The following is a 17,747-nucleotide window of genomic DNA, read 5'->3' as shown; positions in this document are numbered from 1 at the left end:
TGTAATAAATGCACAATACACTAGCCATTTCCTCATGGATTAATAGCAAGGAGAAGGAAAGGGTGTCAAAAGGAACAAGGTGTCACCCAATTAAAGACTGAAACATGACAAGCTTTATTCCTTATCATGAAAGCAGGGAGGGTTTCAATTCCAAAGCTGTATGCATCCCAAGAATGTGCCACCCCCCAAAAAAGCGCAAAGCCCTTTGACTTCTCTTAATCACCGAGATCCATGCCTTTAGAGGCAGAGTTTCAAGTTAAGGGGGGAAAAAGGAAGAGAAAACAATCCACAGGGCATTAGTGACCCCTAACCTGCACTATGGTCTCCTGTATCCTGTTGAACCTGAGCCTGAGGGCTTGTGAGTTACAGAGATGACATTTATCATGATCACTTCTTTTCACACCCTGTTAAAAGCAGTTAGAGCCTACACCAGTTAGACTGAGGCTTTTACGGCTCTTCCTGAGATCATACACAGCAGCATCAGAGTGTTTATTTGTACCATTGTCCCTAAGGAAAAGATAATCGACTCCAGCACTTGACCACAATGTGCTTCAGATCAGCATTCTCCGTGCGCTCTCTGGTGTCAGACAGTGAAGAGCAGCTGCTTTGTTGAGATATGCAATAAGGAGATAGGACCACTGATGGTAGCCATTAAGGCTACGTCCACATTAAACGGCATTTTAAAACAAGAACAATCTCCGTCCAGACAAGTGTTTTAGTGTCGGTTTCTTTTCTTCTGGAAAAGCGTCACAGGGAAGGGATTCTGATTAGACCCAATCAGGAAGCGAACATGGGTGTCTGCTTCATCGTTTCCAAACGTCTCTGTTGGGGTTTACATTAGACCGTATCAGCGGATCATCAGATTAACGTTTTTAAAACGATTCGCGTGCACACAGCAACACCAATACATGGATACGCTCAGCTCCGCAGGCATCCTGCGCTCCAAATCACTCCGCCCTGAACAGCGAGTGCCCTCTGGAGGGTGCACACTCCGGCCCTGCGCAGCTCACAGAGCGCGCGAGTGAAGTGCACGAGCCACGATTCGGGACTGAGCCGCTGTGTGTGTGATCCCAGTGCATATCACTTACCACTTGCAAGTGGAAGGATGGCAAGCCTAAAGACAATCATAACTACACAATGGGCAGTATTTGCATCAGTATTTGCAGTATTTTCATACTTTTATACTCTTTAATGAAAGGTGATACAAGGTGGAAGTCCGCACCGTTTTTCAGCAGTCGCGTCACATGACCAACGCCAGTGAATCAGGAAGGTGGATGTCACAATGACGTCCAATGACGACGCCAGCTAGAGCTCAACACAGCGTATCCGCGTATTCTCAATGTTTACACAGCACCGGACCAGACACGATCTAGATTGCATACGTGAACCCTGGCGGATTCCCGTTTCCCGGCGTTTCCAGGCGGTTTAATGTAAACGGACAGTGCATCCGTGAAGAAAACGAGACAGATACGGTCTAATGTAAACTTGGCCTCTGTTTTCGCCTGTCTACACTAAAACGCTACGCTGCAGTTTTCAAACGAAAACGAGGCCAAGAGAATTTCCAAAAGTGTCCATTTTTAGGGTTTGGAAACTCCGGAATAGTATGGATGCTGGATGTAAACGTAGCAAAAGTGATGCATTTTAAAACTAAAACCTATTAGTATGGACCTAGTCTAACATTTATTAATTTGAGCCGAGAATTTAAAGGTCAAAAGCTGTTTTGTTAGCTAAACTCAAACATCTTAAAACAAGATGTTCAGAAAAGATTTTAAAAAGAGCTTAATATTTAAGGATGCAACCATTCAAAATGAAAAAAAACAAAACAAAGACCGTCAATGATGGTGTAGCTCACTCCAGCCCTGTCTAATCTAGAAGGCGCAATCTACGTTGCAATAAACGTTGATAAATAAACGTTGCAAGCTATGTACACTATATACAAGCTATATATAGAAGATATATCCACTCTTGGAATACCAACCTATTTGCCAGAAAGAATCCAAAACGGCGAGGAATTGACTTAGAAGAGGCGATTTTTGTTGAACTGCTCATTAAGGCTTAATTAATCCATAACTTCATTAATAATTGTAATGAAGCAAATCTGGGTAGAAGTTATATGCACCCTAGGTACCACTACACTCAAAAAAACCAACATGGGTGTTTGTTACATGAACCTAAGTCTAACATGTCACGGTTGACATTTAGGTCACTCAACAAAATTGTTTCTGGCTAAGTTAACGCATTTTTACTTGGGTGGAAATACTTTCCATAATTTTATTATGTTCACTGAGCAAGTTATTTGCAAGTTATTTTTTTGAGTGTACCTTAATGCCAGAAAGAATCAAAATGGGTGAAGAATTGAGGGAAAAGAAGCGATTTGTGTGGAAACTGCTCGTTAGGGCTTAATTACTCCATATCTTCATTACTAATTGAAATTATGCAAATTTGGGTAGAAGCTATATGCACCCCAGGCAGACCTACCTTCCTGCCAAAAAGAATAAAAATCAGTGAAGAATTGAGAGAGAAGAATTGATTTTTGTGAAATGTGGACGCCGCCGGCCGGATGAGTTAATAAATAAATAAATAAAATAAAAATGCTAGTTATAAATACCTGCATAAGTGTGTAGACAGATTTATTCACAAATGTTAACATTCTCTCATATTTTGTAACTATTTGGATTTTTATGAAGGCAGAATGGTGAGCGTTCATATGAACTGTTTCACATCTCCAGGGTTTCTGATTCGACCCTGAATTTGGGTTACTATCTGTGTAGAGTTTTGCATGTTCTCCTGTGTCCATATGGAGTTCCTGAGGGTGCGCAGGTTTCCTAAAATGGTAGCTAGATTGTCTACTCTAAATTAATTTGTATATGTGTGCATGCCGCCCTGAAATGGAAACCATTCTAGAGTGTAGAAGCCTGAGATTCAGAAAGGTAAAAAAAAAATCGAATTTGTTTTTCTTATTGTACAGATTACTGCTTGCAAACTCTTCATCTTGTTATTGAGTATTTATCTATGACAGTATGCATAGTAATCCTGTTATCCTGGTCAGGGTCATTGTGAATCCAAAATCTGGATTGGCCAAACAGCTTGAATGGGCCAAATTCACCCATAAGATATTCACACTTTACCGTTCCTGGGCCTACCTACTGACATGCTTTGGGAGGTTGCAAGAAACCCAATAACCCAAAGGAAACCCATAGGGAGATCATGTAACCCAAACTCCACACAAGATCAGGGCTGACCTGGGAAGCCTGGAGATATGAGATGGCAGCAGTAACGTGGTGTTTTATTCCCTATGGATTCAGATCAACATATTTGCTCAGGATATTTCTACTGGTTCCTGACTTTTTGGATACCCTGTGTACATACTGCAGAATGTACATAGAGCACACAGCCTTGTATTACCTCCACCATCTTTGTTGGAGGTTATGTTTTCGCTTCCATTTGTTTGTTCCCAACATAATTCAAAAAGTAGTGAACAGATTTGGATGAAATTTGGTGGAAAGGTGAGCCATGGGCCAAGGAACAATTGAGTAGATTTTGATGCAAATCTGGATATGTATGTTGATCCAGAATCCAGATATGTATGCGGAACCAGGATTGTTTTGCCTGTTCCCAACATAATTCAAAAAGTAATGAATGGATTTGGATGAAATTTGGTGGACAGGTGGGTCCTGGGCCAAGGAACAATTGAGTAGATTTTGATGCAAATCCAGATATGTATGCAGGTCCGGGATCCAGATATGTATGCAGATCCAGGATTGTTTTGCTTGTTCCCAGCATAACTCAAAAAGTAGTGAAAGGATTTGGATGAAATTTGGTGGACAGCTTTAGTATTATCCTCGGTTCAAGTGATTTGATTTTGATGTTGATAATATGTGGCTTGGCGGAGGTATACACTCTACCATGTGCCTTTCTAGTTGGTTGATGAACCTTCTAATGAGGGTGGTAAATTAACAGAGTTAAACTTCCTGTAGCAAATTTAATCTACATTTACTGTCTCAGGAGGTGTGTTTGAGTTTAATATGTATGAAGCGTGTCATGATAGCATGGTGCACACTTTTTATTTTTATTTATTTTACATTTCTTTCTCTTCTAATCTGTTTCAATAAATATATTTTTTAATGAGTCAGTTACTTTATTTTATGAACTTCAGAGATTTTTTTTAAAATCTTTTGTACAGTACTTTGTTCAACATGGGTTGTTTTTAAACCCATTTTACTACAAATAACCCTGACTTCAAGTTCTGATGAAGAGCCCAAGACTGCATCTGCATTCTAACACCATTAATACAGGTTCCTCAAGGGTTCTTTGGATAGTTCAGGGTTCTTTGTTAATCTCAAAAAGTGCTAGTCGCCACAAACATCTCTAATTTGCCTTTGACAATCCAAAAAATCCTTAACGGTTCTGGATTTAACCGTTTAATCTTCTGTAATCATTGTATGAATCGATACACATTTGCTTGCAGGTTCTTGTTGAAACCCGTGACCAGATATCATATCTCAATCTGTAAATCCTTAAATGTAATAACCACACCTGCAGTATTCATATTTTTCTCAAAGTGCGCCAAAGTTCTTGTCTCAGGACCCATCAGGAATGCGATAAGGTAAACAACGGAGGTAATTACTCATCTTGAAGTCTGCAGTGAGTGTTTGAGCCTTATCAGTTTTGTGAAGCAGAAATACATGTCTGTACACTGAGCTAAGCTCTTTGCTCTCCAGCTATTTGTTTTTACTTTATGCTGCCAAAAGTGCTCCGCCTATACAAGCCCATTAACTTCAGCTAATTATTTGGATGTGTCAGATTTATGCATCTTTTCCATTATGATATTTCTGTTCTCGAGTCTGATTTCGCTGATTTCAAGGTATACATCTTACAGTGTAATCGTGTGCATGTGTGTGTGTATGTGTGAGAGAGACGAGATGGTGGATGACTGTGGTTTATGACAGACTTTGCTTTAATCTCCTGGATCCATTACAGCCTGCTGGGCCTGGATCTCATTCAGTCATTCACAATGACCTGACTCTATCATCTCACACACACACACACACACACACACACACACACACACACACACACACACACACACACACACACACACTCAAACAAAGCCCCTTTCAAGCACCTGTAAATGCCCCCAAAAATAATTTGGGGGTTACTCTGCAAAGCCGGCATTCCTTGCCGGTAATGTTCAGAGAGCTTGTGATAACCAGCGTGCCTCGGCTTGTCCGTGATGGTGACAGATAACCAAAGTGCTGAGCTCCAAACTTCTGAAAAGTTTACTGATGATGGCACATACTACCTAAGGGCAAAAGCAAGGACACAAAGAACCAGGAAGGAATTACGTTATTAATAAGAGCACAGACAATGTGCACGTCCCCAGTAGCAAGAATGTCAAACCGGCTACAAAGTAAATTCTTGGTTAAGCTTTTGGAATAAAATGAACTTTTCCAGGAATTTCTTTTACAAGGAAATAAACGAGGCATGTATGTTCAAACTAACAATGCTACTGAATGAATATACTGTATTATGTATATGGCCGTATGGGCCACAAAATGAAAGAAAGAAACAAAGCCAACAAGCTAGTCTGAATAAACACAAATGCTATACATGAAGCAAAAATGAACTTAAATGAATACTTTACAATACAAAATACACCTTTAGTGTTTGAACGTTGCTGCTTCTTTGTAAACAAGAGCAGACTTTGCTCCGTCATGTGACCCCCATAGCAACGGTAACTACGCCGCCATGACAGGAGGCAGGTTAAAACAAAATGGCGAGAATAGAGACAGAACGCGCGTCTTATCTTCTGAAATATCGGGATTCTTTCAGCCCAGAAGAGCGTTAAAAAATAATTACGAAAAAAACTAGAATTCATCAGTAATATCAATCCCTACAATGTCCCGAACAGTGTTGTAGTCAAGTCACTAAACCTTGAGTCCGAGTCCAGTCTCGAGTCCCCAGTGTTCAAGTCCAAGTCATTAAAGAAAATTGTGAGTCGAGTCTGAGAACAAGACTCCACCCGCACCATTTGACGGTGGCTGTTGCTACCTTTATGTGAAAGCATCTCTGCTACTGTGTTGGACTAATGTTACTGCTCGACTGCCCCATTTTAGTTAATAGGCTACAGATAAAAAGCTTGTTCATCGCTCAGCAAGCCCCGCCCACTATCAACAGGGCAAATAACATGAGAGAGGGTTAACACTACCTAGTTTTTGATTGATTGATTGATTGATTGATTGATTGATTGATTGATTGATTGATTGATTGATTGATTGATTGATTGATTTTCACACACGCACACATCATCAAAAGAAAAGCAAAGTTTATCGCTCAGCAAGCAAGCCCCACCCACTATCAACAGAGCAATGAACCTAGTGTGTCACTTCCTTCTCTGGGTGGAGTCTTGCCAAATGACGATTGAGGTTCAAGGTTGTGCCCGTCGTCTCCTCAATAGTTCTTCTACATATGGAACATGCAGCAGTGCATTTTTTTCCCACTGCATGAGAAGTCTGTATAAGCAAACTGGACAATCCTAGGGGCGTTCTCTCCAGGCATTAACGTTAGTTTGTTTTTTGCACATGATGTATGAACCGGTGAATGTGCATTCTCTTGCATGAAATTAGTATAAAAATTAATGTAGATATAAATATAAATCTTATGCCAAATTATTATGGCATGTTACAAAAAATAAAGAAAAATTCAGAGTCCTCATCTCCAATTTATGAGTCCAAATGCAGTTAATTTCCCTGAGGGAACCCACCCAAAGGGATCAATAAAGTTCTATCTAATCTAATCTAATCTAATCTAATCTAATCTAATCTAATCTAATCTAATCTAATCTAATCTAATCTAATCTAATCTAATGCATGAGTCCGAGTCAAGTCATGAGTCCTTAAAATTAGGGCACAACTCGGACTCAGGTGCAAGTCCTGGACTCGAGTACTACAAGCCTGGTCCCGAATCTTTTTTTTTGGAATTGATGGAAATGTGGCCTGATGTGGAATTCCCTGACATAGAGACCTACTTACTGTTCTCTACAAGTCTTTACACAAAAGATCAAATCAAGGCCTACAAAAGCCTAGAAGCTTACCAGTTATTTGTGGCTGGCTGAGTAAAATGCATCTTCATAGGCAAAGCAACAGTAAATGTGAGGATCCTGATTGGAACAATTGGTATTTTTGAAGGATTACTTTGTCGATTACCAGTGGAAATAAATGAGTCACTAAGCTTAAGCTTATGTTATTATTTCTACCTAGGTTAACCACTCGCAGCCACAGAAATGAAACTTCTTAGAAACCTTGGATAGCTATTAAAAATCATAGTAGTGTATTAACAGCCCACTGTAACAGCATGGCTGGCTGGGGTCGAGCCTGCTCGCACATAGGAGCATTACTGTTTGCAGCTAAAGCAGGAATTCGAATGATGAAAGCAAAAACATGTACAGTGGTGCTTGAAAGTTTGTGAACCCTTTAGAATTTTCTGAAATTTCTGCATAAATATGACCTAAAACATCATCAGATTTTCACACAAGTCCTAAAAGTAGATAAAGAGAACCCAGTTAAACAAATGAGACAAAAATATTATACTTGGTCATTTATTGAGGAAAATGAGCCAATATTACATATCTGTGAGTGGAAAAAGTATGTGAACCTCTAGGATTAGCAATTAATACGAAGGTGAAATTAGAGTCAGGTGTTTTCAATCAATGGGATGACAATCAGGTGTGAGTGGGCACCCTGTTTTATTTAAAGAACAGGGATCTATCAAAGTCTGATCTTCACAACACGTTTGTGGAAGTGTATCATGGCATGAACAAAGGAGATTTCTGAGGACCTCAGAAAAAGCATTGTTGATGCTCATCAGGTTGGAAAAGGTTACAAAACCATCTCTAAAGAGTTTGGACTCCACCAATCCACAGTCAGACAGATTGTGTATAAATGGAGGAAATTCAAGACCATTGTTACCCTCCCCAGGAGTGGCCGACCAACAAAAATCACTCCAAGAGCAAGGCGTGTAATAGTTGGCGAGGTCACAAAGGACCCCAGGGTAACTTCTAAGCAACTGAAGGCCTCTCTCACATTGGCTAATGTTAATGTTCATGAGTCCACCATCAGGAGAACACTGAACAACAATGGTGTGCATGGCAGGGTTGCAAGGAGAAAGCCAGTGCTCTCCAAAAAGAACATTGCTGCTCATCTGCAGTTTGCTAAAGATCACGTGGACGAGCCAGAAGGCTACTGGAAAAATGTTTTGTGGATGGATGAGACCAAAATAGAACTTTTTGGCTTAAATGAGAAGCGTTATGTTTGGAGAAAGGAAAACACTGCATTCCAGCATAAGAACTTTATCCCATCGATGAAACATGGTGGTGGTAGTATCATGGTTTGGGCCTGTTTTGCTGCATCTGGGCCAGGATGGCTTGCCATCATTGATGGAACAATGAATTCTGAATTATATCAGCGAATTCTAAAGGAAAATGTCAGAACATCTGTCCATGAAGTGAATCTCAAGAGAAGGTGGGTCATGCAGCAAGACAATGACCCTAAGCACACAAGTCGTTCTATCAAAGAATGGTTAAAGAAGAATAAAGTTAATGTTTTGGAATGGCCAAGTCAAAGTCCTGCTCTTAATCCAATGGAAATGTTGTGGAAGGACCTGAAGCGAGCAGTTCATGTGAGGAAACCCACCAACATCCCCGAGTTGAAGCTGTTCTGTACGGAGGAATGGGCTAAAATTCCTCCAAGCCAGTGTGCAGGACTGATCAACACTTACCGGAAATGTTTAGTTACAATTATTGCTGCACAAGGGGGTCACACCAGATGCTGAAAGCAAAGGTTCACATACTTTTGCCACTCACAGATACGTATTGGACAATTTTCCTCAATAAATACAGTGGTGCTTGAAAGTTTGTGAACCCTTTAGAATTTTCTATATTTCTGCATAAATATGACCTAAAACATCATCAGATTTTCACACAAGTCCTAAAAGTAGATAAAGAGAACCCAGTTAAACAAATGAGACAAAAATATTATACTTGGTCATTTATTGAGGAAAATGAGCCAATATTACATATCTGTGAGTGGAAAAAGTATGTGAACCTCTAGGATTAGCAATTAATACGAAGGTGAAATTAGAGTCAGGTGTTTTCAATCAATGGGATGACAATCAGGTGTGAGTGGGCACCCTGTTTTATTTAAAGAACAGGGATCTATCAAAGTCTGATCTTCACAACACGTTTGTGGAAGTGTATCATGGCATGAACAAAGGAGATTTCTGAGGACCTCAGAAAAAGCATTGTTGATGCTCATCAGGTTGGAAAAGGTTACAAAACCATCTCTAAAGAGTTTGGACTCCACCAATCCACAGTCAGACAGATTGTGTATAAATGGAGGAAATTCAAGACCATTGTTACCCTCCCCAGGAGTGGCCGACCAACAAAAATCACTCCAAGAGCAAGGCGTGTAATAGTTGGCGAGGTCACAAAGGACCCCAGGGTAACTTCTAAGCAACTGAAGGCCTCTCTCACATTGGCTAATGTTAATGTTCATGAGTCCACCATCAGGAGAACACTGAACAACAATGGTGTGCATGGCAGGGTTGCAAGGAGAAAGCCAGTGCTCTCCAAAAAGAACATTGCTGCTCATCTGCAGTTTGCTAAAGATCACGTGGACGAGCCAGAAGGCTACTGGAAAAATGTTTTGTGGATGGATGAGACCAAAATAGAACTTTTTGGCTTAAATGAGAAGCGTTATGTTTGGAGAAAGGAAAACACTGCATTCCAGCATAAGAACTTTATCCCATCGATGAAACATGGTGGTGGTAGTATCATGGTTTGGGCCTGTTTTGCTGCATCTGGGCCAGGATGGCTTGCCATCATTGATGGAACAATGAATTCTGAATTATATCAGCGAATTCTAAAGGAAAATGTCAGAACATCTGTCCATGAAGTGAATCTCAAGAGAAGGTGGGTCATGCAGCAAGACAATGACCCTAAGCACACAAGTCGTTCTATCAAAGAATGGTTAAAGAAGAATAAAGTTAATGTTTTGGAATGGCCAAGTCAAAGTCCTGCTCTTAATCCAATGGAAATGTTGTGGAAGGACCTGAAGCGAGCAGTTCATGTGAGGAAACCCACCAACATCCCCGAGTTGAAGCTGTTCTGTACGGAGGAATGGGCTAAAATTCCTCCAAGCCAGTGTGCAGGACTGATCAACACTTACCGGAAATGTTTAGTTACAATTATTGCTGCACAAGGGGGTCACACCAGATGCTGAAAGCAAAGGTTCACATACTTTTGCCACTCACAGATACGTATTGGACAATTTTCCTCAATAAATACAGTGGTGCTTGAAAGTTTGTGAACCCTTTAGAATTTTCTATATTTCTGCATAAATATGACCTAAAACATCATCAAATTTTCACACAAGTCCTAAAAGTAGATAAAGAGAACCCAGTTAAGCAAATGAGACAAAAATATTATACTTGGTCATTTATTTATTGAGGAAAATGATCCAATATTACATATCTGTGAGTCCATTCTACAAGCATTTTACAACTGCTTCATTCAATCCACCCTCACCTTTGGCATCTTGGCATGGTTTGGCTCCCTGAGTGAGTTGAACAAAGGCCCTTTAAATAGAACCATCAAGATGTGTGCAAAGGTCATTGGACAACCTCAGACCACCCTTTTAGCCATACTTGAGAAACAAGCCATCAGGAAAAGTAAATTAATTGCATCTGACCCCACTCACAATCTGAACAACCACTTTGTTCTCTTACCCTCTGGGAGGAGATTTCAGTCCCTGCCCCCAAAAACTAAGCGAGCCATGTCTACTTTTGTTCCAGCATCCATCAGACTATTGAACACACAAAAAGACCTCTCCCACACGCACACACCCATCACTAGTTTTTAAGCTTTTTAGGTATTTTTTCCCTTTTATTGAGTATTCATTGTGGACATTATGATGATAGTATGTATATATGTTTGCCTAACCATAAATGAAGTTCCCTCACGGGAAAATATAGTTCTCTTGAATGCCGGGGCAAGAATGGTATGATTGACAGGAAAAGCTTCACTAATGTCTCCTCTGATCGAAACCTTCCCAGACATGTTCTCATGGAAGTGCTTAATGAGATGTCCTACTCTGTTGAAATATTACTTCTGTATTGTATTGTGTATCATTATATGATGTTTTTGTCGTATCGTGTTTATCATCTCCATGGTCCAGAAGTCTCGTTTGTGTTTGGATGTACTTTTTCGTCATTCAGTTTTCTAGACACTGCTTTTCTAGATGCCCTAACACTGCTTCACTCCACCCCCCGAGTGTTTCAGTTTGAAATCGGTATGCTCCCAGCACAGCCACATTCTCCTGTACAGCTCGTGTTTGTGTGGAGGAATACCTGTCCAGAGTCTGGATTTTTTATTAGCTATAAACCATATTAAAACACTTTTACACCTAAGATGTATGAGAAAGGGTTACTGGGACAGACAGAAGCCCCGAGTGCATGCTGTCGCTTGACCTGACCTTATTCCCTGCTGCAGGTAGTCAACAGAGAAACACAGAGGAGTGATGAAGATGATACGAAGCGGACACAGATGCTCAGTGGACCGTCTGCCTGCTGTCGTGTTTAAGTCATTATGGTTGCTAAGATACGCCTGGAGCTCATATGCAAAAAAAAAAATTTATAATTAAATAAAAAAATCTACTGTTACTGCACTTTAGTCATCCTGGTTCTGCTATTACACACTAACACACACATATATGAATACACAAATCTCACACACACACACCACAAGGAGATATACAATTATCTGGTGCTTTATACTGAGTAGAGGAGTGGCACTGAGACAGATCTCTCTCTCTCTCTCTCTCTCTCTCTCTCTCTCTCTCTCACACACACACACACACACACACACACACACACACACACAAAACAAAGAAACTGTTCGTATTCACAAAGCTAGGAATGAACATGCTGAACACACACACACACACACACACACACCATCCTGATACTCAGTGCTACTGTCCTGAGAACAGACATAGCAAAAACACACACAGTAACTGACACGAAACTGTAGTTTATCACTGATCTGAGAACAGCTGCAACCCGGCAAGCTCCTATTTATCTCCAGCTAAGTGAAGAAGATCCTCCATGAGATGAGTCGTGCAAAATATTTATGAGACGGCAAACATACACACAGAAGCTTTCATACACACACATACACATGCTTTCTTCGCAGATGGCTGCACTCAATACACAGCTACTCCAACTCAACAGGTGATACAGGAAGTTGGGAAGATATCACAACATTCAGAAGTCATCATTAGCAAAAGAGGCATGAGACTCACCTGGACTCTCCTGGGCTTCACTTTGTGTGTGTGTGTGTGTGTGTGTGTGTGTGTGAGTGACGGCTTTCCAGACCCTCCTCCTGTTCTCCTCCTTGTCACTCTCTTTTCTCTCTTTCCGTCCTTCTCATTCTCTCATCCTCCGTTTCATTCTTTCTTTCTCGTTCTCTCAGTGTTTCTCTCTCGCACGTCCTCTCTCTGGGACTGAGGAAAAGAGGGAAAGGGGGTGTGGTCGCACCACAGTTGGAACACACTAGGTTCTTTGTCTGGCCCCTTTCATATGGTTTCCTTCAAGCATGCATACTGAACCCATTATTCCATTAGATATATTTTCACATATAACTCCGAGACCTCTTCATCTTGTCCCATTCCATTCTACCTGACTCCACTTGAAGACTGAGTCAAGCAAAGAGAGTCAAGAAAATGAATGGGGTATGAAATATACACAAGGAAACGTGCTCTAATGTTGCCCTGGTGTGTATTTCGAGACTGTGGTTGATTGTTATGAATTATGAAAGTGACTGGCGAACTCTGTAATCACTCTCTCCTGTGAGTTTAAAATGAAGGCAAAAGACACAAAAGAGTCATGAAGCTGGACATGAAATATTCCTGAACTTTGCATCTTGAGTTGCATTTCCACCACAGGAGCATGTGTTTCAGCTACAGAGACCATTTTTCTTGTTCTGTTTAGTAGTTAAATTATTGTTGCTCATATAAGCTACTGTATACAGTATATATTATTTAAATGTGTGTGTTTTTTAAATTTGTCCACTGTTATAATGTGATATATCATTTAGAGAGCAAATTTTATTAAATTGATTTACCCCACAGGTCTTAAATTCACAGTAATGGCTAACTGAAAATGGCTATGGAAACAAACTACAGGCAAATAAGAACGACAGAGCATGCAAGTACCTGCAGTGATAGACAAAAGTAAACACTGACATTAATGAATGCTTACTAATCGACAACTATATCAGTTAATTTGCCATAATGTGACTACTACTGATTCACAGAGGTAAATGGCTACTGTATAACTTGACTACTACTGATTCCCAGTGCCACAAAGTTACTTACCACCAAAATAACTGACATGGATACACATTGTCTCAAATTTATGTCGCTATAAAGTAACTAGAACATACACACATTGTCTCAAAGTTACATAGCTATAAAATAACTATAACAGATACACATTGTCTCAAATTTATGTAGATATAAAATAACAAGCACATTGTCTCAAATTTACATAGCTATAAAATAACTAGAACAGATAAACATTGCCTCAAATTTATGTCACGATAAAGTAAACAGAACAGATAAAAATTGTCTCAAATTTACGTAGCCATAAAGTAACGAGCAAAGCTACACATTGTCTCAAATTGATGTGGGTATAAAGTAACTAGAACAGATACACATTGTCTCAAATTTACATAGATATAAAATAACACGCACATTGTCTCAAATTTACGTAGCTATAAAGTAACTAACCCAGATACACATTGCCTCAAATTTACATAACTATAAAATAACTAGAACAGATAAACATTGTCTTGAATTTATGTCACTATAAAGTAACTAGAACAGATAAACATTGTCTCAAATTTACGTAGCTATACAGTAACAAGCAAAGCTACACATTGTCTCAAATTTATGTGGGTATAAAGTAACTAGAACAGATACACATTGTCACATTTATGTAGCTATAAAATAATTAGAACAGATAAACATTGTCTCAAATTTATATAGCTATAAAGTAACTAACCCAGATACATATTGTCTCAAATTTACGTAGCTATAAAGTAACTAACCCAGATACATATTGTCTCAAATTTATGTAGCTTTAAAATAACTAGAACAGATACACATTGTCTCAAATTTATGTCGCTTTAAAGTAATGAGTAAAGCTACACATTGTCTCAAATTTATGTGGGTATAAAGTAACTAGAACAGATACACATTGTCACATTTATGTAGCTATAAAATAACTAGAACAGACACACATTACCTCAAATTTTCATAGCTATAAAGTAACTAACACAGATGCACATTGTCTCAAATTCTCATAGTTATAAAATAACGAGCACAGATGCACATTGTCTCAAATTCTCATAGTTATAAAATAACGAGCACAGATACACATTGTCTCAAATTTATATAGCTATAAAGTAACTAACCCAGATATGTGTTGTCTCAAATTTATGTAGCTATAAAATAAGGAGCAAAGATACACATTGTCTCAAATTTACGTCACTATAAAGTAACTAGAACAGATACACATTGTCTCAAATTTACATACCTAGAAAGTAACTAGTACAGATAAACATTGTCTCAAATGTACGCAACTATAAAATAATGAGCTACACATGGTTTCAAATTTACATAGCTATAAAATAACTAGAACAGATACACATTGTCTCAAATTTCTATTTGTTACGTTATATTTGTATAACGTAACTAGTATCTAATCACAATATCGCAGAGTTACATAGCTATAATTTAACTTGAACCAATTTACAGTGCCATAAATTTGTGTCATTATAACATGACTAGTACTGATTCACAAAGTTACAGATTTCTATAGCTATAACATAACTATTACCAATACGCAACATCACAATGATATGTAGCTATAATGTGATTCATACCGAGTCACATCATAAAGTTATGCTTATACCAATTTACAGTGTCACAGAGTTATGTTGGTGCAGTATAGACATTTCACATTTCTAGCTGTCAACACATAAGTAGTTATATACTATGATGAAACTTCAGTAATAAGGAAATGCTTTGACTACGTCATGACAAAATGTAACCAGGTTAGATTGTTTTCTAGTAACTCATAAACTGCATATACACAATAGGAATATTTTAGGGTTAGGGTTAAGAACTCATGAACTTTAAGTGCATTTCCATCATTGGAACTGAACATACACTCACTTTATTAGAAACACCCATACATCCACCTGCTGTTTGATGCAGTTCTTTAATCAACCAATCCCTTGACAGCAAGAGCTTCACATAATGTTCACTTCAAACCTCAGAATGGGAAAAATTGTGACCTCAAAGTGTGACTTTCTTTCACTGTGGCATGGGTGTTGGTTTGAGCCAGATGGACTGGTTCGAGTATTTCAGAAACTGCTGACCTCCTGGGGTTTTCACACACAACAGTCTCTAGAGTTTACACAGAATGGTGCGAAAAACAAAAAACATTGAGTGAGTGAGGGAGGGAGGGACAGTTCTGTGGGTGGAAACAAACACCTTGTTGATAAGAGAGGGTCAGAGGAAAATGGCCAGACTGGTTCAAGCTGCCAGGAAGGATATAATAACTCATATAATCACTCTTTACAACCATGGTGAGCAGTAAAGCATCTCAGCATACAACAGCAGAAGAATACATTGGGTTCCACTCCTGCAGCCAAGAATAGGGATCTTCGAATCAAGAACAAGTTCCTATTACATTGGCTGGGGAGTGTAAACATAAATGGTGTGGGTTAGTGGGAAACTTTGTAACTGATGAATGCATATTTCCCCTGAGGTACAGTGGTCTCTATGTGATAATGCTCATCAAAATGATATGTGTAGTCAAATTTCAGACAGATCAGCTTCCTGGTGTCCGTCCTGTCCATAAATATGTCTGTGCATGTTTCTCCTGGCTGAGCACAGCAGGCGTGCATTATGGTCCTCCTTACAGATATTTGTGTCTGTTTGAAATTTCATATCTGGGTGATATTGAAGGCCTCCACACATGTTCATCTCCTCATCATCTGGCTTTGAGTAGAGCAAGAGTATGTCCAAACTTTGATCTCCAACTACAGACATACATTGTATATCAGTGCACATCTATAAATTACCAGGCTGGTTTTCCAGACACAGATTAAACCTAGTCTTGGACTAAATTATATGTCTAGGAGATCCTGAAACTTACAGCAGACTTTTTACATCTTCCTACATGTAGACAACCAGCCATAGCATGCTCCAGTTATTTCGATGTAGTAGTTGAAATTTTCAGCACCTCGCTAATGAGCAAGAATAAGTACATGTTTTTGGAAGAAGACTGAAACAAACAAATCCACAATGTGATTTAGAGAACCGCAACAATCCTGAAGACATTGAAGCGAGCACTAATGCTAATGTCCAGATGATTATAAATGTGCTTATTAGACAACCCTTCTACAGAGGTCACTGTGAGACATAGATCACATTGATTTATTCCAATCTTGCTCTCTTTTCTTTGGCCTCTATGCCTTCTTATTTATTTTTGTTTTCAACACCCCCTTTGCAGCTGGATTCTGTTCTCTGTCCTGCAGGCTAGCTTGATATTTGAAAGGGCATCCATGGTGGTGGGTGGTGGGTGGGGGTTGGGGAGTAGGGAGAGTACGACAGAAGTACAGTGTCTCTGTGTGTGGGTTGATGGGAAATTGAAGGAAATGTTCTAACACATTCCATCAAATCCAGGCTTTTTGGCAGGGCGGAATTTCCTAAGTGTTTTGGTCTACATTCTCCCTTCATGCCTTTGTCCCATACATAAAGTTATTAAAGAAGGCTGGGACTGAGTGCTGACATTGATTCGAACCGCTCACAGACTGCAAACGAACTCTATAACCTTTAACCAGACCACCAACCTCTTAAGCCTTTGCTCCACCCTATACAGCTCCATGAAGCTGAAGTCAGTGGGAGTCGGGGTACAGTACTGAGTCATATTAATTACTGGTAACAAATCACTTTGAGATAGGGTTCATAAAGGAGTCATATCAGTTAGTGGTTACAAATGAGCTTTTTATGTTGGGGTTCAGAAATGAGTCATATCACTAATGATTTAGGAAACAGTATGAGCTCATTCATTCATTTTCTGTAATCCTGGTCAGGATCATGGTAGATCCAGAGCCTATTCCAGGAATACACTCTGACTGGGACGCCAGTCCATCACAGAACACCAAGTTCACACATCTTGACATACTCGTTCACAATTATGGCCAATTAGCGCAGCAAATAAACCAGACAACAAAATGTGAAGAAACCAGAGAATCTGGAGGAAATTCATGCAAACATGGAGAGAACATGCGAAAATCATCTGTAATTGGTTAAAAATCAGTCTGAGTTGAAGTTCATAAAGGAGTCATAGCTGCAACTAGTTACAAATTAGCATGAGTTGGAGCTCATAAAGGAGTCAAAGTCATAACTGATTACAAATCAGTGTGAGTTGGAGTTCATAAAGGAGTCATAGCAGTAACTGGTTATAAATCAGTGTGAGTTGGAGTTCGTAAAGGAGTGTGTAAGACTCCCTACGTGTGGGTGGAGCACTGAGGACGGCAGGACAGAGATCAGGTTTGGAAACAGGCTTTATTGCCACACTTTTCAGTGAACAATGTTTATGGGGACTAGACAAACACA

The 17,747-nt window shown here is 39.5% G+C and overlaps 1 protein-coding gene across 2 annotated transcripts in view; it reads right to left on the bottom strand.

The window, feature by feature from the left end:
• The window catches only part of LOC132882102 (synaptopodin), a 44,515-nt gene extending 31,946 nt beyond the window's left edge, over positions 1 to 12,569 (bottom strand). For both annotated transcript variants that reach the window (XM_060915355.1, XM_060915356.1), the window contains exon 1: positions 12,357 to 12,569. The gene's annotated coding sequence lies outside the window, so the exon portion shown is untranslated. The remainder of the gene's footprint in view (positions 1 to 12,356) is intronic.
• Positions 12,570 to 17,747: the final 5,178 nt, after the last annotated feature.

Source organism: Neoarius graeffei, chromosome 2 (genome assembly GCF_027579695.1).
Source record: "Neoarius graeffei isolate fNeoGra1 chromosome 2, fNeoGra1.pri, whole genome shotgun sequence".
In the NCBI taxonomy this organism is placed as follows: domain Eukaryota; kingdom Metazoa; phylum Chordata; class Actinopteri; order Siluriformes; family Ariidae; genus Neoarius; species Neoarius graeffei.
Note: the sequence above shows the minus strand (reverse complement) of the source record. Positions and strands in the feature narration are given on the sequence as shown.